Source organism: Anomaloglossus baeobatrachus, chromosome 9, assembly GCF_048569485.1.
Source record: "Anomaloglossus baeobatrachus isolate aAnoBae1 chromosome 9, aAnoBae1.hap1, whole genome shotgun sequence".
In the NCBI taxonomy this organism is placed as follows: Eukaryota; Metazoa; Chordata; class Amphibia; order Anura; family Aromobatidae; genus Anomaloglossus; species Anomaloglossus baeobatrachus.
The window spans coordinates 167,741,096-167,757,315 of NC_134361.1; the positions used below are offsets into that span (position 1 = coordinate 167,741,096).

General features: G+C 45.7%; 1 long non-coding RNA gene across 1 annotated transcript; it reads right to left on the minus strand.

The window, feature by feature from the left end:
* Positions 1–612: 612 nt before the first annotated feature.
* LOC142250603 (uncharacterized) lies at positions 613–2,282 on the minus strand. Its single transcript, XR_012725232.1, has 3 exons — positions 2,222–2,282; positions 1,111–1,158; positions 613–701 (listed from the first exon to the last, which is right to left on the minus strand). It is a non-coding gene; the product is annotated as an uncharacterized LOC142250603 (long non-coding RNA).
* Between the last annotated feature and the right edge of the window lie 13,938 nt (positions 2,283–16,220).

A 16,220-nucleotide genomic window follows, 5' to 3' on the forward strand; every position in this document is an offset into this window, starting at 1 on the left:
GTATGCGGGATTATCAGCAAAGAGAGTTGGCCTTAGCGGGACTCTAAGTCCTCTGGGGATGCGTTGAGCCCGGTGATACTCCGCGAGGGTCACTGCGTGGAGTTCAAGCGACGTGTGTCGCTTCAACTCTTTGAGGTAATCCCTGGTGCGGAGCTCCTCCGTGGGTACAGTGAGAAAACGATTAGTTGCGGATATCCCAGCCAGGACAGTCGCCGCTTGATCGTTACTGTACGAAAGTGTTGGGAGAGACATTAAGGGTGCTGTGCAGGAGCACCAGCATAAAATAGTAAGCTAAGTTCAGAGTAGAGCTGGGCTCAACTGCGGGTATGGGGGAGGTGCTTTAAGGGAAAGTAGTTACAACAGTTAAATTAATCCCAAGCACACAATCAATTGCAACAGGGTAATGCAAAAAGTGATTTTTATTATAATTATGCAAGCAGAAAGAGAATGCCACTACCGAAAAAGCAAAGACAAAGTCAAGCCAACGTTTCGGCCTTCACAAGGCCTTTATCAAGGACTTGCCTGTAAAGAAATAATAAAGATTATATACACACCAATGAGTGAACATAATGTACATATTTACATATTTACAAGGAGTATATATACACACATACGTGTATCAAGAAGTGACGGGTATAGACGGATTAGACGTCAAATGGGTAAACCACAGGTAGGGCGTTCTGCTCTCAAAGCACAACTTGCTGGATGGAGAGAGGGATACAACAACAATAAGCACCATGGGAAAAATGGCAAGCAGAACGTACAGTAACGGCAAGTACGCGCTGGTACATAACTCGATCAAATGATGATGCCAGCAGGCAGTGAAATCATAAGATGAACCCAATCCGTTCAGAACCATCGGAGATGGGTGACATAGTAGACAATGCAGGACATACAGTATTAGCAATACAGATATATGTATAGCACTTGTTACCGGACGGGCAGAACCAGGAGGAGGCAGTAGATTAAACAGTGCAACTGCTATATTAGTGGTCAGGCGCCTAAGAGTAAAACTAAATGTAGCATGTATAAACAACGCTAGCCATTGTATGTAGATAAACAATATACAGTATAACAGCGCGGTAGACAGTATGAGGTTAAAAAACCTACCCAGAGTCAAGGAGGCATGAAAGGTGAGTGGGTGGATGGAGGAAGTGCCTATGGAAAGACAGGATACATTAGTACACATAACTATGCATGTGGGGACCAGGCAAGTAGAGGTGCGCATTATAGATAGTGTGTTTACCTTACAGGGCACAAAGGCAGGGGGACAGGGTCCCAGGGGTGCTGGCAGCAGGCGTATGGCAGTGGGGGTCTGTGAAACGGCAGCTATTTGTAGCCAGGGCATTACTTCCTGGTGTGAATCATGGGGGCAGGAGCGCAGGCGACCGTGACGTCAGTGATGACGTGGGCTTACTACTGCGCATGCGTCCGACGTCAGTGGGGAGCAGGAGAGGTGCTGTTTGCAAGCACCTTAGTGCGCATGCGCGCAGGACGTCACGGAGGGGGCGGTTACCAGGGACAGGATCCCTGCCAGTGTGGGTCACTAGACTCGGCACGCTTGTGTGCGTCGCGTCACAGGGGGGGCGGGGTAAGGGGAGTAACAGGCTGTGAACGGGGATATGGGTGTTTATAATGTCACATAGGGGGCCGGATGTGATAGAGAGGTTAAAGTCCCTGAATGTGGTTATAGTGCTGGTATGTACCGGCTAAGATTCATGGAACCAGGATATGTGTGGTGGGGAAACACATTATGGATGACTGTGTATACAATGTATGTGTGGTCTGTAGGTGTGGAGTCAGTATATAGAATGTAAAAGGGAGGATTGTATATGATTATAGAGGGCGACTGGAAACATGGATGGGACGAGTATACAGCTATATATTACTGATATGAAGCTGTTAGTGTATAGCTGATATAGATTGGCGAATACTGCTGGTATATAGCTGAAATGGACAATAAGTTGGGATGTGGCTGATATGTGGTGCTGATATATAAATGGTATAGGCAGAAAGTACTGTGGTAGAAGTGTATATATGAGGGATGATGAAGCCAAGGTTAAAAGAAATGTAATGGTTTGCTTGGATGTAGAGAAGATAAGTAGTATATGTATGGTAATGTTGTGTGTTGGAAGAGCACGTGTGCCCCAGTGTGTACCGTGTGGGGGGGGGGAAGAAATTGTTGGAAAGGGAGGGAATAGTGATGGGGTAAGGATGCTACCTGGTGAGGAGGAGGTGCCAGTAGTGGAGAAGGTGCATGGGTGGGATCCGATCGGTGGAGCAGGTGATCAGTATCTCTAAAAGAAAAAAGAGATAGGTTAAGAAAACGGTTATATAGGCATCAAATACATACATAAGACATAATGCATGGCAATGGTCTACACAGGTACACAGGCAAGGTTAATAATTCGTTTCATACTCTCTATTCATACCCCACGGCTCAAGGGTTTGTAAGGTATGTATCCAGTATGCCTCACGGTCTCGGAGAATTTGTACCCTATTGCCACCCCTTCTGGGTAGTGGGACGTGTTCTATTATCTGAAACCTTAATTGGGAGACTGAGTGACCTCTGGTCGCAAAGTGAGCCGGAATGGGGAGTACAGTCAGGCCGCACCTTATGGTCGATTTATGTTTGCTAATGCGGTCTCGGATATGTTGGGTGGTTTCTCCAACATATCCGAGACCGCAGGGACATTTGATTAGGTAAACAACAAAATTCGTGTCACATGTATAGAAACCTCGGATGGGATATCGTTTACCGGTTCTGGGGTGTGTAACGAACTCTCCTCTGGTGACGTTCGAGCACTGTACACAGTGGAGGCACGGGAATGTGCCCTTCCGTGGCGTGGCCAAAAAACTCTGTCTGTCCCGGTTTAGGGATGAACCTATATTAAGGAATAACGTTTGGAACTCCATTCTATGTCTGAACTGGGTGCAAAAAACCTAAAAAACATCACTATGGGGAGATAAGGTATGCACACCAGTGACTATGGAAGGGGAATACATGTAATAGCAGAAACTGCTGTGTGAATACTGACATGAAAAATTCAATAGCTATTTGTAAGAATGAAATGTGAAAAATGGAACCTGCATTACTGCCATGAATATATGAATAAAGAGAAATTTAGCTACTGAATTGATCAATGCAATAGAGCCCCAACACTACGCCAAAGTATTTCTCTACGTTGGGGTCCCTAGCTTGTATGTGTCCTCTCATGCAGTTAAAAAACTTACCGTGTATGGGAAGCGGAGACCCAGGCTATATATACGATGTGGATTGGCAATAGGTGTGTATGGGGAGGGTTCACAAACGAAAAACTACTAACATTAAGGAATAACGTTTGGAACTCCATTCTATGTCTGAACTGGGTGCAAAAAACCTAAAAAACATCACTATGGGGAGATAAGGTATGCACACCAGTGACTATGGAAGGGGAATACATGTAATAGCAGAAACTGCTGTGTGAATACTGACATGAAAAATTCAATAGCTATTTGTAAGAATGAAATGTGAAAAATGGAACCTGCATTACTGCCATGAATATATGAATAAAGAGAAATTTAGCTACTGAATTGATCAATGTGTAAGACCTGTTAACATTTACATATATAGGTTAGAAGACTGTGGACTTTTCCTTGTTATGCTGCCACCTGCTGTCAAAACAAAGAACAGCGGGCACAAAACCCCTGTTGCTTGATTTACTTGGTACAGTCCTGAACAGGATGTGCGGAGGAGCTGGTTTTGGTTTTGGGAGCTGTTTTATGCAGAGAAGTGTGTGTTCGCACGTGCTGAAGAAGGCAAGGCTGCATTCTGCTTTGCTGAACAAGGTCCAAGTACCTGAGTGCTGCGTGACATCTCCCCAAGACACAGATCCAAGAAAGGCTGGATGTGGAGCGAGGAGCCATACAGCCCGTGCAAATTACAGAGACGGGACAAAGACTGAACTTTAGAGGTGTCTGCCGGCGGAATACGGGCCCCAACGGTGACGAGGTACCCCACGCTGAAACCTGCAGTTAAGTGTGCACACTACTTTTAGTTAGGGACAGATAGGAAAAGACTCTGCACTGTGTTATACGAGTAAGGTAACAAGGACTCTGCGTTTTTTTTTGCTTAATAAGGATTTTTGTGTTTTGCTTTTGGGAGTACAATCTGAGGCTTCCCACCCTTGACAAGTTATTCAAAGTGGTTGTATGTATATTACATTATATCTACTGCTGTGCACATTCCCGCTTTTCTTCCCCCTCCTTTCCCGCACTATTCCTCCACCTGTGTTGTGCAATATGTTATTAAATTTGCATTGATTAACCCCCGTGGTTCCGTGCAGTCCTTGCGTATCCCGTTACCTGCAGGTTATTACATTTGGCGTAGTCGGCAGGATACGCAGGCTGGTACGGAACAATGGACGGACAGGGGGGTGTCGCTGATGGAGGTGTTCTAATACAACCTGATGGGGGAATACCAGCAAGGCAGCTGTCCCTGGGGGCTATGCTGACCCATATACCAAAATTTACTGGCAACAATGTACCTCTCCATGACTGGGCGCAGAGAGTAAGGGGCATGTTGAGAGTAGCAGGAGTGACTGTAGAAAATCAAGGGGAGATACTGTTGATTGCCCTTGAAGGCCATGCTCAAGAGACTATTTTATTGCGCCCTGAGAGTGAACGAAAGACGTTAGAGCAGGTGGTGAAGATTCTTGAGAGAGTGTATGGCGGGAAACCAGAAGCAGGAGATTTACAGGCGCAACTGTTCTACAGGCTGCAGGGTGAAGAAGAAGGTCTGCCACAGTATGCAAATGCACTCCAGAGAATAATGAGACAAATGCTTACAGCAGAGCCAGAGCTAGCACAAACCCCCGGTTATGCTGACCGCACCCTACGAGATCAATTCCTCCGTGGGTTACATAACCCCAAGATCAAAGGTGCCCTCCGTGAACGGCTCAGGGTAGAAAAAAAACTAACTTTCCAGGAGATATTGGAAGAAGCAGTCTCCCGCACACAAACTGAAAATTGCGACCCGCAGAACGCCTGGGGAGAAGTTTGTATGCATAAGATAGTCCCGGGTGAGAAAAACCGAGAACCGAGCCAACTTGAGGCTAAAGTGGATCAGTTACAAGAGACGGTTACTGCTCTACAAGAGTTGCTGAAGAATATGCAAGCCCCGGCGTCAGAAGTAAGAACGACAGCACCGCGGCCAAATACCCGCACGCATACCTATCAAGAAGAGAGGGGACAGATCGAGCAGAGACGATCGAGACCCGCTGGAGAGTACCAGTGTTGGAACTGTGGAAATCAGAACCATTTATTCCGACACTGTCCGGAGAGGAAGACTTCTCAAGAAAGACCGCCGTTAAACTAGTGCCTCCCTCCATGGATGGGCACATGGCGGGGAGACCAACTGAGCTTAGAGAAAACCAACGCCCTGAAGATATAGCAGCCAGCACGCCAACGATCATGGCCGAATTTGAAGGGAAAGAAGTAAGATGCTTGATGGATACTGGGTCCCAAGTGACCACCATGCCAGAACAGTTCTTCTACCAACATTTTGGACAAACTGTATCCATTGACAAAGGGGCACATATCAAACTGAGGGCTGCAAACAATCTTCCCATTCCGGTTGTAGGAGTCGTGTGGATGAACATACGTGCATGTGGCCAGAACTTAGGCAAAAAAGGGATTGTGTTAACGGAGGGCCGGTACGACAGAGAGGTGCCGGCTATCGTGGGTATGAACGTCCTGAAAGAATTAGACCAGTTGCTCTTCAACAAGGGGGGCTGTGATTACTGGAAAACGACAGTTGCTAACAGGCCCGCCCAAAAGGTCTTCCAACACCTTATCCGTGCCCGAGGACTGTGGAGGAATGGTGGGAGCCGCTACCCGGTGGGGAGGGTTCGAGTCCCAAGACAGACAACAATTACTCTACCTCCAAATCGTGAGACAGTCCTCACCTTGCCAGTCGGAGCCCACCGTACACTCGAGGGGATGGAGGTGTTGGTGGAGCCTTACCGTGGTGAAGAGAACGGAGATGAACCGTTGGTGGCTCGCACTTTAGCAACAGTAAGAAATGGAAGAGTCCCTTTCCGTTGCGTGAACACCGGTGAACAGGCCTACACCTTGACCTCGGGAGTTGTTCTGGCCCATGTCTACCTGGCGCCTGAAGAGGTGGCGACCGCAGATTCGATTGAATTGCACCCCATGGCAGGGGAAGCCTGGACTTGGGCTGTTTCTACGGAAAGAAAAGAGAAACCCACTGATCAGTGGAACAGTCGCGTCATCTTAGGGCAGATGGGAGTGGACCTGAGCCCCTTCGCTTCGGAGCAAGCCCAAGCCATAGAAGACTTTATTTGGGAGAATCAAGCCACGTTCTCCCGTCACGCAGAAGATTTTGGCTGTACTGACAAGATCCAGCATGAAATACCCACGGGAGATGCCCCACCGATCAGGGAAAGGTACAGACAAATACCCCCAAAGTACTACCCAGAGGTGAAAGAGCTCTTGGCGCAGATGCTGAAGAGCGGGGTGGTAAGAGAAAGTCAGAGTCCATGGGCTGCCCCAATCGTGCTGGTCAAGAAAAAGGATGGGTCTACCCGCTTCTGTGTTGACTACCGCAAGCTTAATGGATGCACGGTTCGTGATTCCTACCCTCTGCCCCGGATAGAGGAGTCCCTGTCGGCGCTGGGAAAGGCACGTTACTTCTCCTCCCTCGATCTGGCCAGCGGATATTGGCAGGTCCCTGTGGCAGAGAAAGACAAGGCCAAGACCGCATTTATTGTACCCATGGGACTCTTCGAGTTCAATCGCATGCCGTTTGGACTAAATAATGCCCCAGGAACTTTTCAGCGCCTCATGGAAAGTTGCCTTGGAGACATGAACTTCGAGGCCACGTTGATTTACCTGGATGACATAGTAGTGTATTCTGCAACCTTCGAAAAACATCTAGAAAACCTGGGTCAAGTGTTTCAGCGGTTACGGGCCCATGGGCTTAAACTGAAACCAAAAAAATGCCGGATCTTTCAGGAAGAGATTGAATATCTCGGACACAAGGTGTCGGAAGCCGGCGTACAGCCCTCCGATGGGAAAGTGAGAGCAGTGCTACAATGGCCCACACCCAGCACAGTGCGGGAGGTTCGAGCTTTCCTGGGGCTAGCCGGATATTACCGTCGCTTTATCAAAGATTTCGCGAAGGAGGCAGAACCTTTGCACGAATTGCTCCGAGGGACTACGAAAGGACCAAAAGCACAGAAAATTTGCTGGGGACCAAGACAAGCAGAAGCCTTACACCGATTGAAAGAGGCCTTGGTTAGCGCCCCTGTGCTTGCCTATGCAGACTATAACCTCCCTTTTCGGTTGTATACAGACGCAAGCCTCTACGGCCTGGGTGCAGTACTGGCCCAGGTACAGAATGGTACTGAACGGGTGATTGCATATGGAAGTCGGACGTTACGGGAAGCCGAGCGCAACCCCGAGAATTACAGTTCCTTTCGGCTGGAGTTACTGGCACTAGTATGGGCAATAACCGAAAGGTTCTCGGAATATCTCACGGGAGCCCAAATTGAAGTCTATACAGATAATAATCCCCTGGCTCACATCTCCACCGCCAAACTGGGAGCAATGGAACAGAGGTGGCTGGCACGACTCTCCAGATACAATTATCATGTGCAGTACCGCTCCAAGCATGAAAATCAGAATGCGGATGCCCTTTCTCGTGTTACCACCGAAGCCCCAGTGGGGGAGAGAGATGAACAGTTGGAGGAAGACGAAATTCCGGACTTCAGTAAATTCACCGCTCAATTGGTAGAGGCTCGTATGCTGGAAATTACGTCGGGCACGACATCACGCCTGCTTGGCCAAACCAGAGAGGAATGGGTGAAAATCCAGTCATCTGACCCAGAACTGCTTCAAGTAAAAGAGTGGGTGATCCAGCAGCGCAAGCCTAGAAAGGAAATACGGGCCACGCTGTCGCACGTGGCCCTCCAGATTCTCAGCCAGTGGGATAAGCTGTCGGTGCAAGAAGGGATGCTGTATCGGAAGGTGCACCTAGCTACAGAGTTGGAAGTGCAGTGGCAAGTAGTGATACCCCAGAAGATGGCATTACCATTGGCCCGAGAGGCGCATGAGAAGGGAGCCCATTTCGGACCGGACAAGACTTACCAGTGGTTGCAAAGAATAGTATACTGTCCTCAGATGCTTCGGGCAGTAGAGAAGGCCTGTAAACTGTGCCGTTCCTGTGAGTTAAGTAAAGCTCCCCCACAGCGAGCACCAGTACAGACTATTGCAACCAAAGAGCCATTGGAAGTACTCATGATCGATTATCTGAAGATTGGTCACTCCCACCGGGGCTATCAGTTCTGCCTTGTGATGACAGATCACTTCTCCAAATTTGCGGTGGTGACGCCCACCAGAGATCAGACGGCTGAATCAGCTGCTCAAGCCATCAGTGATGACTTTATCCGGGTGTACGGCTGCCCCAAAAGGATACATTCCGATCAAGGGGCTTGCTTTCAGGGCGGTGTCATGAGAGAGCTGCAAAGGATTTACGGAATGCAGAAGTCAAGGACTACGCCTTATCATCCACAGGGAAACGGAGCCTGCGAGAGATTTAACCGGACCCTCCTACAAATGCTACGCACGTTAGAGGATGATCGTAAGAATCACTGGCCCGGCTATCTCGCAGAACTCGTGTGGGCGTACAATAATCGTGTCCACTCCACCACTGGGTACACCCCGTACGTACTACTGTTTGGAAGAGCCGGAAGAGGCATAGAAGAGCTCAACCTGGCTCCCCCCGAGATCAGTGAAGGTCAGAGTGTGGGTTCCTGGGTTGACTGTCACCGTCGACGGCTGGAGACTATCCATCGAATTGTCACCAAGCGACTGCAAGAAAAGACACATCCACAGCGGAAACCTGTGTGTGAAACCCCGTTCTTGCCAGGAGACCGAGTGCTAGTTGCAGAGAAGCACCCGAGAAACAAGTTGAGCGAGCGCTGGAAAACAGAGCCGTACATTGTGATCAGAAGAATCTCGCCCCACGGATCAGTATACGAAGTGAGAGGTGAGCGAAGAGGCGACACCCTCATCCTGAATCGTAATATGCTGAGGCCCTGCTATTCAGAAGACAGGACCAGACAAAGTACCTCGGAGACGATGCCCATGCCCGTTCCTGTTACCCTCGAAGAGGGCTCTGACGATGAAGAATGGTGGCGGGCCCCGGCCAACCCAGCAGACTGGGAGAGATCCACGCCCCCATCCATTCAAGACACAGGTGCCACCCCTGCAGAGCAGGAGTCACTAATCGCCAGAGATGGGGGCGAGAATACTGTACTCCCTGATACGGCGCCGACGTCTGGTGACATAGCCGTAGTACCACGCCGGACTGAGCGGGCTAATGCTGGTATTCCCCCTGATCGATACTTGGCAGATGAATTTGTGTGTTCTGCCACTAGATCCTGTTTTAAGACATTGGCTCCCAAGCAACAGGTTGTGAAGCAGGGCAGGAGTTGCCACCGTGTGCCCCTGTGCAGAGCGCCTCAGGAGAGTATCGACCGGGACGGCCGAGGTTAAAGAGGGGGGGAAATGTAAGACCTGTTAACATTTACATATATAGGTTAGAAGACTGTGGACTTTTCCTAGTTATGCTGCCACCTGCTGTCAAAACAAAGAACAGCGGGCACAAACCCCCTGTTGCTTGATTTACTTGGTACAGTCCTGAACAGGATGTGAGGAGGAGCTGGTTTTGGTTTTGGGAGCTGTTTTATGCAGAGAAGTGTGTGTTCGCACGTGCTGAAGAAGGCAAGGCTGCATTCTGCTTTGCTGAACAAGGTCCAAGTACCTGAGTGCTGCGTGACATCACCCCAAGACACAGATCCAAGAAAGGCTGGATGTGGAGCGAGGAGCCATACAGCCTGTGCAAATTACAGAGACGGGACAAAGACTGAACTTTAGAGGTAGAAAACCTATAATCAGGAGGATATTCATCCCAGATATACCTTAAGAAAGGTCACGTTCAGGAATATAACCAAACACAGAGCACTCCAAAATTATTCCATGAATAATGATTTATGAAAAATATAAATTTTATTATTAAAACTAAACACATAGTTAAAAACAGACAGACATAGACCACATAGTGGCGAGGAGGGCACAAAGTAAATGGCCAAGGGAGCCAAAATCCTAATGCTGTTATACCATCAAATCATCATCAACTTCATATAATGGTGTTTACATACATGATAGAATCAAATTAGACAATTATTCAGATGAATTGAGATACACGTCATAACTGGCAAAATATATACGTCAGTATTTAGTATATGCAGTATTAATCTCATAATATATATACAAATTCACTACAGCAAGAAATGACACAAGTTTGTTTGTGTGTGTATCTTCATATCTGAGGTCACATACAATGCATAGATGTCAATAAATTATTCATAAAGTAATGGCAGATAGTGCCCCTTAGTATAACCTGCAACAGTGGCAGAATGAAGGAGCCACTACCTTATATAGAGTATAGCATTGTTGTCCTCTATTGGGATCCCCAAAATAGGTAGAGAATTAAAGAGTCACTATCCAACAACAGCAAAACTGCACTAGAATAAAAGTGCAGAGCCAACACCATAGCTATAATGTTATAAACAATCATCTAACAGCATCAGTTTCATTCAGTATATGGTATAAATACCAAAGCTCAACCAAGGCCAGAAAGAGTTAATAGCCCACCCTTACCAAACACTCCAACGATCGTTTCGCAACCGCTTCGTCAGGGAGTGAGGTGGGTAGGCTCGTGGGCATCTTAAATACCTGTATGGCAGCTGTGTTTAATGAAAATCCGGAAGACACCATGATTATCGGGCGGCGCGATCCGCGCATGCGCAGAGCCGCAACTCCGTGCCCGGACATCCGCCTACGTCCACCAAGGGCGACAAGGTCGCCGTTGATGACGCAAGCAAGACATCCACGCACGGATCGCGGCCCGCGCATGCGCGTCACGCCGCACAGTGTCGACCGCCGCCATCTTAGTAGAGGTATGCCAGGCAAATCGCAGCCAAACATACCAGGAGGAGGGGAGATAAAACCGTAATAACCAAGATGATATTTGTTGTTGGTACATCCATCACATATTTCCCCTACTCCAATAGTTGGTGTTGCAAAGTGGCCAGACAAGTATACAGATCATGATCGTGCGTATACAAATATTATACTTGGACTCATATTTAAAATTACATCATTAGTAGCGTCAAATGTCCACATCATCTCAAAAATCAGAAATCAGAAATAGCGATGACCACATATAAAAGTCCATAACCATGTGTATGATGATAGATGTATATACACAACTTTTTATTTGAACACCGCATAAGATCAACAGCCTGTTAGAACCACCTATATAGTATATGTGGTAACCATCAAAAACACATAATATCAGAATTGCTTTTCCGGACCACCTCACAATATGCAAAACCCACAAGCCTTACCAACCTCAAAAAATGAAAAGATCTATGGAGGTGGAATCGAAAAAGACCATATCAATAAAATACCACAATTAAGAGATGGCGAAAGCAGCGAGACCCAGAGAGACAAACCTTCAAACAAATATGAATGTGGATGGACAGAGCATTTTCATAAAAAGCTTGAGAAACCCCACTGATCATTAAGACCCCTTGGTTTCATGCACTTCAGAAGTGTAATCCACCTACATTCTAACTGACTGAGTTTTTTTAAAAGATCTCCTCTCCTGTTCCCTGGATACATCCGATCTATCCCACTGAATCTTAATAAATGTGACTGTCCTAAATGGAAGTCCCTAAAGTGTCGAGCAAGGGGTTTGAGTTTTGAAATCGCAAAAACCTGGTCTGCTGGAACCTTCTCTGCTGCCCTTATATCTCTAATGTGTTCCTGTATGCGAACCCGAAGTTCTCTTGTAGTCATACCTACATACTGTAGGTTACATGGACATTTTGCCACATATATAACCATTGATGTTCTGCAATTGATAAAATGCAATATTTTGTATTCACGTTCTTTATTTGAATCTGAAAATGTACTAGTCTTAGAGATATAATGACAAGCAGTACAGCTCCCACAGGGCCAGCAACCCCATTTCGGGCCTTTAGACCCAAATAGAAAATTGGTAGGTGAGGACGGTACATGATGGCTATGGACTAACAAGTCCCTAAGGGTTTTTCCCCGTTTAGCAACAAAGAAAGGTTTCTCTGTAACAAATTCAGATAGCGATGGATCTTCTCTTAAAATAGGCCATGACTTAGTTATTGCACCCGTAAGCTCTCGCCACCTGGATTGATAATTGGAAATAAACCGAGTAATGTCCTTTGATTCTTTTTGCTTCTTGGAGTATAGTAGTGAATGTCTTCCAATACTTTTTGACACTTGATATGCACTATCAATATTATCCCTCCGGTAGCCACGTTGTGAGAATCTCTTTCTAAGCTCTTCTGCTTGGAGTTCAAAATCTTCATCTCTATCACAGATCCGCCTGGCGCGGATAAATTGTCCCTTAGGGATAGCTCGAATGACATGCGAAGGGTGGGCAGATCGTGCATGTAAAAGAGAATTCACACTAGTGTCTTTGCGAAACACGGTGGTATGAAGATGACCCTCCACGTCGGTTGTAATATGTAGATCTAGAAAATCGATAGCTGTTTGACTGACGTGATGTGATAACTTGATGTTCCAAGAATTCGTATTCAGATGGTGAAGGAATTGGTCCAGGAGAGATCTCGTACCCTGCCAAATAAATAGCACGTCGTCAATGTAACGAATATATAGTACCACCGACGCACAAAAATCATCATTGTTTTGGATGAACTCTCTTTCCCATAATCCTAGAAAGAGATTGGCGTAGCATGGGGCACAGGCCGCCCCCATTGCCACGCCCCTCTTCTGTAAGTAGAACCTATCCTTAAACACAAAATAATTGTGTGATAAAACAAAATTCATCAAGGATAGAAGAAATTCCACCATTTTAGAGTCTAAATCCCGACCATGGAGAAAGAACTCCAAAGCTGACAAACCTAGGTTGTGATTGATACAGGTATATAGAGATTCTACGTCACAAGTGACTAGAAACATATCAGGGGTCATATGTATTCCCTCCAATCTATGAAGAACTTCTGTGGAATCCCGCACATACGAGGGTAATTCCATAACGATTGGTTTTAGGAAGTAATCTAATAATTTAGAAATGGGTTCCAAAAGGCCCCCATTTCCAGACACAATTGGTCTCCCCGGAGGGTTGTGCAAATCTTTATGAACTTTGGGTAAAAGATATAGAGTTGGTACTGCGGGGCTCTTGATCTTTAAACCCTCCCATGTTTTTTTGGGTAGGATGCCATCCTCATATGCTTCATCCAATATCTTCCCCAAATCTGTTTGAAATGTCAGGGTCGGATCTTTTTGTAATTTTTGATAACATAGGGGGTCTCCCAACTGCCTAAACACTTCCTTTTCATATAGTTCATCTGGCCATACCACGATATTACCCCCCTTATCTGCTGGCTTGAAGGTTACCCCCTTCATCTTCCTAAGTTCCCCTAGGGCTTGTCTCTGCTCCTTAGTCAGATTATCATATGGCCTATGACCAGGGATTTTAAAAATCTCCCCCACGACCATCTTCACAAAGACCTCGATAGAGGAACTCATGGAGAGGGGTGGAAAAAAGTTACTTTTCTTATTTAAACAATCCGGGAATTTACCTGGCTGTATCTCCATTTGTTCCAATAAGAGCTCCTCTAGAATCTGTAGGGCCTCCAATTCTTTCTCTGTTGAAAAAGAGTGGTGAGAAGATTTATTCTGATGGTATTTTTTCAATAATAGTTTTCTAGCGAACAAAAAAGTGTCTTTGATCGCTGTAAAGTGGTCAAAGGTTGCCATAGGACTAAAACCCAGACTCAAAGAGAGAACGGAAATTTGAGCTGAGGAGAGGGTAATATCAGATAGGTTAATCACCTTAAGAGATCCTCCATCAGCAAGTTCAGTCTCTCGATTTGGTAGTTTCTTATCTCTTTTCTTGGCCTTAGTCCGAGTATAATATCTTGATGTCTGAGCCGTGATGTCATATGTCCTACTACTATCAGATTCATAGGAAGTGTCGCTCGTTGCTGTTGATAGCGATGTTGCTCTATCAGCGTAAGATCGACTTTTCCATTTGTATACTTGATTCTGTTGATAGTCACGTGTATCTCTTAAGAATTTGTTTGTCTTGCTAGACTGGATATCGCCCTCGAATTTAGAGAGGGCTGTATCCAGATCCTGCTGGAACACTCGCATTTGTTCCTCAGTCAGTTTGTTCTTAATTTTTGTCTGAAGGGTCTGAATTTTTTCCTCCACTGAAGTTAAGTTTTTCTTATCCACTTCAATAAGTATATCTAGGAACGTGAATGAGCACATATCACATGCTTCTTCCCACTTCTTGGTCAATGGAGCTTCCTCCATAGGAAATGAGGGGAAGGTTTGTATGCGTAAACCCCTAGGTATATACCTACGTAATACATATTGTTCAAGTGTGGTTTTGTTCCACCATATTTTAGTGCGTTTCATGATCAGCTCTTTTAAGCTCTGTTTGTCTCTCAGAATCTCATCACCATCGCCATCACCATTGACAACGCCACCATCCTTAAAAACCGTGGATAGTTTAGATAGCCAATTGCTATCCCGAATCCTAAAGTCCATTACGGGGTTTCTCCTAGAAAACACAACCAGAAAACCTATAATCAGGAGGATATTCATCCCAGATATACCTTAAGAAAGGTCACGTTCAGGAATATAACCAAACACAGAGCACTCCAAAATTATTCCATGAACAATGATTTATGAAAAATATAAATTTTATTATTAAAACTAAACACATAGTTAAAAACAGACAGACATAGACCACATAGTGGCGAGGAGGGCACAAAGTAAATGGCCAAGGGAGCCAAAATCCTAATGCTGTTATACCATCAAATCATCATCAACTTCATATAATGGTGTTTACATACATGATAGAATCAAATTAGACAATTATTCAGATGAATTGAGATACACGTCATAACTGACAAAATATATACGTCAGTATTTAGTATATGCAGTATTAATCTCATAATATATATACAAATTCACTACAGCAAGAAATGACACAAGTTTGTTTGTGTGTGTATCTTCATATCTGAGGTCACATACAATGCATAGATGTCAATAAATTATTCATAAAGTAATGGCAGATAGTGCCCCTTAGTATAACCTGCAACAGTGGCAGAATGAAGGAGCCACTACCTTATATAGAGTATAGCATTGTTGTCCTCTATTGGGATCCCCAAAATAGGTAGAGAATTAAAGAGTCACTATCCAACAACAGCAAAACTGCACTAGAATAAAAGTGCAGAGCCAACACCATAGCTATAATGTTATAAACAATCATCTAACAGCATCAGTTTCATTCAGTATATGGTATAAATACCAAAGCTCAACCAAGGCCAGAAAGAGTTAATAGCCCACCCTTACCAAACACTCCAACGATCGTTTCGCAACCGCTTCGTCAGGGAGTGAGGTGGGTAGGCTCGTGGGCATCTTAAATACCTGTATGGCAGCTGTGTTTAATGAAAATCCGGAAGACACCATGATTATCGGGCGGCGCGATCCGCGCATGCGCAGAGCCGCAACTCCGTGCCCGGACATCCGCCTACGTCCACCAAGGGCGACAAGGTCGCCGTTGATGACGCAAGCAAGACATCCACGCACGGATCGCGGCCCGCGCATGCGCGTCACGCCGCACAGTGTCGACCGCCGCCATCTTAGTAGAGGTATGCCAGGCAAATCGCAGCCAAACATACCAGGAGGAGGGGAGATAAAACCGTAATAACCAAGATGATATTTGTTGTTGGTACATCCATCACATATTTCCCCTACTCCAATAGTTGGTATTGCAAAGTGGCCAGACAAGTATACAGATCATGATCGTGCGTATACAAATATTATACTTGGACTCATATTTAAAATTACATCATTAGTAGCGTCAAATGTCCACATGATCTCAAAAATCAGAAATCAGAAATAGCGATGACCACATATAAAAGTCCATAACCATGTGTATGATGATAGATGTATATACACAACTTTTTATTTGAACACCGCATAAGATCAACAGCCTGTTAGAACCACCTATATAGTATATGTGGTAACCATCAAAAACACATAATATCAGAATTGCTTTTCCGGACCACCTC